The following is a 7,465-nucleotide window of genomic DNA, read 5'->3' as shown; positions in this document are numbered from 1 at the left end:
ATCGACTTAATCCGTTTGTATGTCCTTGTTTGTCCCCTCTGCGTGTAGTCCCTTGTGGGTAGTAAAGAAATAAGAAATCTGTGGACCGACTTTCAGTTAATGACTATCCACGTAAGGTAAACCTGTGGCTAAACAAAAATATAAACAACAACGACAACAGTAACAATGACAATGTAATGTCTACAGCTGTGTTACGAAATGTGGCTGCAGTTTGTCGATTACTGCAATGAGGTTGGGCGCTGTCTTCGATAAAACGCTCCTTACACCACAGAATGGATGTATTGAATTACAACAGATTTCATGTTGTTTACATTGACATCAAGAACCACAAACACAACACTGTAATTATTATTATTATTTATTATCATTATTATTATTTCTTTTTGCTTGTTTCTGTTGATGATGGATTAGGGGGCTTAGCGGTGAAAGGTGTGATGGAGTCGGAGTTGCTTTTTTTAATTTTGTTTTTAATTCTTCGCATTTATTTTCTTTTATGACACCATCAGATTTTCCCACTGTGAATGAACTATATCAGTGATAATAACACAGAAGCAGCAACAAAACAAGACAATAATAACAATAATAATAATAATAATAATAATAATAATAATAATAATACTAATAATAATAATAAAAACTATGATTTCTGTTTTGTTAATAATGATTTCTTTATTAATCACAGGGGTTTACATTAAGAGAAACATTATGGACAGTACAGGTCAAAGCAAAGAATGCGTGTGTGTGTGTGTGTGTGTGTGGTGTGTGTGGGTGTGTGTGTATGTGTGTGTGTGTGTGTGTGTGTGTGTGTGTGTGTGTGTGTGCGTGAGTTTGTGTTGTTGTGAGGGTTTTGTGTGTTAACACGACTAACAAAATAAGAAGAAGATAAAAGAATAATATTAATAATAATCTCTTCTGCTATAGGTACAAAGACCAGAAATCCGAGTGGAGGGGACTAGGAGATTACATCAACCCCAGTGTTTCACTGGTACTTCATTTATCAACCCCGAAAGGATGAAAGGCAAAAATCGACCTCGGCAGAATTTGAACTCTGAAAGAAGCGACGGGCGAAATAATGCGTACTAACGATTCTGGCAGCTCGTCACCATAATAATAATAATAATAATAATAATAATAATATCTTTTTTTTTTAAAAGGAAAGAGTAGAAAAATAAAAAGGATATAGCGAAAGATTACATCTGAAATATAAAGAAATATAAGAACAGAATCAACAAATATAACACCAGCATGCTCCTTTAAATAAATATCAATTCAATATCAAATAACAAAAAAAAAATAAGAAGAAAAATAATGTTTAAGAACAACTGAAAAGAAAAAGGAAATCAAATGTAAAAGTAATTAAATGAAAGGCTAAAGTAATAGATTAAATGAAAGATAAAGGGGTGAAGGCAAGTGTAGATAATTCTGACAGGATACAGCGACGTCGGTTGGCCGCTATGATATTTGATCCTAATCAAGTAATTCTTCACTGTCTTTTTTACATAGTAACCTTCTTGTCTTTCCCTTTCTCCATTCGTGTTTCTATCTCCCTCGCCTCCTCTATCTATCTATCTATCTATCTATCTATCTATCTATCTATCTATCTATCTATCTATCTATCTGTTTATCTATTCATCTTTCACTCTTCGGATATAAATCTACGAGTCATTTTGCATGTTTTTTTTTTCTTTTTTCCATATCTTCATTTTACCTTCTTTTTTCTTAATCTCTCTCTCTCTCTCTCACTCACTCTCTCTCTATCTAATATCTTTGTCTCCATTATCTGATTGTCTGTCGGCTCTTTGCTCTCTCGTTATCAATATATCTGGCCCCTGCTTGTATGTGTAACATATGTATAATGTGCGCATGCATGCATGCATGTATGTATGTATGTATGTATGTACGTACGTATGTATGTATGTATGTTTGTATCTATCTATATATCTATCTATCGAAGTATCGCTATTTATTTCTGCATGTGATCACATACATTCACTCACAAACACGCGCACAACACACACAAACACACACACACAGACACACACACACTCACGCACCACACACGCACACACACACACAAACGCGCGCGCGCGCGGAAATACACATTTATCAATTTGCTTATCAATTTATCTATGTTACCTTCTTGCAGTTTCAGACGTTACATCTGCTCTACAATATCACAGTTCATCAATCTATCTTAATAACCTCCATTTAAAACAGAGATAAAAGTTTCTAAAAATCATCCTTTCAGACTTCCATACAAATACAGACACATGCATACGTATACATGCATCAATGCACATAAACCACATTTACATTTGCACACATGCACTCACACACACACACTCATATACATTTATATATACATATTAACATACATATATATAGGAATACATATAATCATATGTATATATATATATATATATATATATATATATACACATGCATATATTTATATATATATATATTCACGCTTGCACGTATACCTTTCTTTTTCTTCCTCGCCTTCCGTGCGACATCGTGTTATTCGGTCCGACCCCGATTCCGTATCCCTTTCCCCAAATCATCCTAATAAATTAGGACATATACAGACACTATCGGAGTAAATTAGCTAGTAAATTAGGGAGCTGTTGGAAGGGGCCATAAAAAAAGAGAAAAGAGTGTGAATATGTGTGGATATGGTGAGGGGAGGGATCAATATGGCAGCTCGCAATTTGCCACCAATTGGTCATAGTATCATGAGCTCATCAAAGTATCCCCAAGGCGATCTACCGCAGGAACCACACCTCCAAAGCCACCACCACCACCACTACCACCAACGCCATTACTGTCACCATTAACGCTAAAACAGTCGTGGACATAAACACGACAATGACTATCACCAGTGCTGCTAAGGCTATCAACACGATGTCATTTACGGTAGCACCGCTACCACCACCATATTCCTCACCGTTACTACCAGCATCACCACCGCAACTAGCACCGCCACCTGGTTATCAACAGCATCAGTATCAAATCCGATTCTATCACCGTTAGAAGAACAATCTCATCGGATTTTATTACCGAAATCGCCGCCACAAGCTACGCTACAACCACCACCACTACCACCACCAACAACAACAACAACAATAACAATGCCACCATCACAACCGTAACCAGCATGGTCACCGCCTCCACGATTGCAGAATACTACCAGCTTTACCACCACCATCGTAATTCCTGCTCTCCAAGAAAATCATTCCAATTTTTATCATCATCATTTGACACCTTCCCCATCATTTCGATCAGAACCGCCGCCATCGTTACCAGCATAGTGTTTTTAATGTTATCACCACTACCACCGGTTCATAGTCTACTACTACTACTACTACTACTACTACTACTACTAACGCCACCAGTGTCACTCCTAGTACTACCATTGCCACCATAACCAACACTAATATAAATAACAACAGCATAGGAAGAAACGCCTATACCATCATCACACGTACAACCACCACGTTGCTTAACCAACTATGGGTCGACACCATCCTACTCACTACAGCTACCGCAACTACCACCATCATCACCAGCATCTACATCATCACAAAAACCATCGCAACCATTACGATAGTACCCACGTATAATACTAATAATCCCCTATGTCATAAACCTCACTCCTACTCCTACAATTGCCATCGCTACTATCAACAACACCAATCCCGCTAATCCTATCACATTTCTAAATTGATATCACAAAGGTCATCTCAGCAGCGCAAATGCAATCTGTCTGTTTATATGATGGGGAAAAGAACAATTCAATTAGATGGGTCGTATCGTGGAAAAAGAAACACATTTTCCTTCCTCGTAATGCAGATATTGTCTTCCAATGCTAACTACGGTGTCTGATTCGGATTTAAACCCAAACAATTTGAGTAGAAGAGGGCTAGTTGCTGCCATTTTGGGTGGGTGGGGGGACTAATCGATTACATCCACCGCAGTATTTCACTGGTATTTAATTCATCGATCCAGGAAGGGTGAAAAGCAAAGTCGACCCTGGTGGAATTTGAATTCAGAAAGTAGCGACGGAAGAAATACCACTACTCATTTCATCTGTTGTGCTAACGATTCTACCACCTCGCCGCCTTAGTAATAATAATATTAATGTATCAAAACCAGCAGATGACAACGTTTCCCTAAAAGAAATGGAAAAACTTTCAAAATACAAAGACCTGGAAATAGAGATGAATCGAATGTGGAATCTAAAAACAGAAACAATTCCTATCATAGTAGGTGCCTTAGGTATAATAAAAAAAATATTCAGACAAATACATAACAAAAACACCAGGACTTACAAACATATATAACATACAGAAAATTGCACTACTGGGTACTGCACACATCCTACGCAAAACACTTTCAATACAGTAACCATAAGAGCACCACAGCAAACTACAGCACATACCCAAGGCCCACAGATCTGCGCTCGGTAGTGAAGTGAAAGCACGTTATAAAAATAAAACTACTGAACAATAATAATAATAATAATAATAATAATAATAATAATAATAATAACAACAATAACAAAAACAACAATGCCTATAGTAGAAATTATTATTATTATTATTGCTGAGTGTAAGGTAGCGACTTGGGAAAATAGCTAGCACTGTGGGCAATATGCTTAGCAGTATTTCGTCCGTCTTGACGTTCTGAGTTCAAATTCAGCTGAAGTCGACTTTGCCTTCCATCCTTATGGGGTCGATAAATTCAGTACCAGCTAAACAGGATTCGATGTAATCGATTACAGCTCGCTCCAGTATAATGGTATTTCACAGGTACTTTATTTGATCAAGTACAGTACGATGAAACGTAAAGTCAACTTCAGCAAGATTTGCGCTCAAAATGTTAGAAGTGAGACTAAATACCACAGAGTATCCAGGTCGTTTTTGCTTCCGATAGCCATACTGTTATCGTTGTTTTTCGTTACACTCATCCACCGTAAAAGAAGAAATAACGCTAAATCCTTCCGCAACCTCTTGAAGAAAGCTTGTGCACAAAAAGATGAGTCGATAACGCCACTTGGCCATGCAGAGTAGGTGAATTTTCGGTCATACAGTAATCCCCCGACAATTACAGGTGTTACGTTTCAAAACTCCCGACGATAGGTGAAAATCCGCGAAGAAGAAACAGTAGAGCACTCTTTTACTTTTTTACTCTTTTACTTGTTTCAGTCATTTAGCTGTGGCCATGCTGGTGCACCGCCTTTAGTCGAGCAAATCGACCCCAGGAATTATTCTTTGTAAGCCTAGTACGTATTCTATCGATCGCTTTTGCCGAACCACTAAGTTACGGGGACGTAAACACACCAGCATCGGTTGTCAAGCGATATTGGGGGGGACAAACATAGACACACAAACACACACACACACACACACACACACACACACCCACACACACACACACACACACATACATATATATATATATATATATATATATATATATATACATATATACGATGGGCTTCTTTCAGTTTCCCTCTACCAAATCCACTCACAAGGCTTTGGTCGGCCCGTGGCTATAGTAGAGGACACTTGCCCAAGGTGCCATGCAGTGGGACTGAACCCGGAACCATTTGGTTGGTAAGCAAGCTACTTACCACACATTTTTTAAAATTATTTTTGTTATTTGTATATATTTATTTTATTATAAATGTAAAACAGCACCACGGAAATATCGACATAAGCTTAAATAAAAAGACGGGAAAGGTGAACCGTGATACGAAGAGGGATTACTGTAATCGAACTTGCAGTTGTTGATATCGAAAGAGGAATTTCTCGGAGACTACGTTTGTTTCTATCTTTGCTATTTATGGTTTCAGTGGATACAAAACTGTCGAATGGGCCTTACTTCCGCACACAGAACAGTCTAAATTTGTCCATTCAAATCTCGTCAGGTTAATTTTCTTTCCATAACTACAATTTGATACGAAACTCGCGTTCATCAGGAGTTCTTTGTTTCTGAAGACAAGTATTGCTTGAGAGTCCCTTGCTGCTACTTATGTTTCCTTTACTCTCTATGTTTTTCCTTGGTTGTTAACCAAACAATAACACCAAAGTTTTATAATTGTATGATGAAAGGAGATACCCATGATAATTTTCATAGTCTTCGAGATTTCCGTCCTTGCTAAAAGCGAATGCGTTTCATTAATATTCCAAAACAGTTTTATCTGTGTCTGTACGACACTATTAGCCGCACAAGCGATATTTTGACACCTTTAGACAATCAATGCTGCACGATATGTCACCACATAATGTGACAGTATAAAATGTCAGTAACATATGCGTTGTGTCAAACAATAGTCGCACGTTTTGACAATTGAAACAAAGAGTTAGTGTAATCTAATCTGAAATATGATATACTTTTCTCGACTTAATATGTTATGTATAATATTGTACAATTATTTTAATGTTTTTTTATTGTTTCCTCAATATTTCCGACCACTTGATACGGGAAGACATACGGATTTATTATTATCATATGAGTAAATAACGTGACAAATACACAACTATAGTATTTCGTTGGTAATTAATATAACACCTCTCTCTATATGAAAGTAGAAACTAGAATTCAAATGATATTCCACAAGCTAACACCAAGCTGATTTTTTTTTTTTTTTCTAAATAACAAACATGTTATTATTTATTAAAATCATGCACATAATATTGCTTAAACTTTTGCAAGACACTATAGCGTAAGAGAATCTGTTTCCCAAAGTGGTCAAATTATAAAACATGAAGATGAATCGAGCTTATTCTTTGATAGATATCGATGAATTGTATTCTGGATAGAAAGGCTGAGATATAACGTTATATTCTTCCATCATAAATCAGTTTTGAGAAGTTAGGGAGTTTAAACCGCCATTATTATGTTTCAGAGACCTTGGTTATTCAAATGAATAAGTTAACTTAGATAGGGTTCGCCCAGTATAAGGCCCAGGCCATGTCTCACTAAATGGCACCACCTGGTGAATACTTTTAGATCGTGTCTCACACTTTAGTTATATATGGGACACCATAGCCCGCTCTCTTAAAAAAGTTATTATTGTTGAAGATACGTCTGGGTGTAGGAGGTTCGTCCAGGATTTGGGGGAGAAATTTGTCCAGAAATCATTTGAATTTTATGGGATCTGTTTCCATTTTGATGTATTTTGATATAATATTTAAAGAGAGCAGAATCGGTTGCGATAAAGTAGTTGTGTCGTAATGCTCTTACGTGTCTCAGTTTGATTTTCGTAGAGGGCGGAGAGCACGAGGGCCAAGTCTTCTATGGATTTAAAAAATGATGCCAACATCATTTGTGTAAGGACTAGAACACTCATTTTCCAGCATGATATTTTTCTCATTGTACATTATATCTCCGCTAAAATTAGTATCATTTATGTAGGCAATATTCTGTCTGTATGTCCTACATTGTCTACTCTATACAT

This window comes from Octopus bimaculoides, chromosome 19 (assembly GCF_046866305.1).
Source record: "Octopus bimaculoides isolate indiv1 chromosome 19, ASM4686630v1, whole genome shotgun sequence".
NCBI lineage: Eukaryota > Metazoa > Mollusca > Cephalopoda > Octopoda > Octopodidae > Octopus > Octopus bimaculoides.
This window is presented reverse-complemented; position numbering follows the sequence as displayed.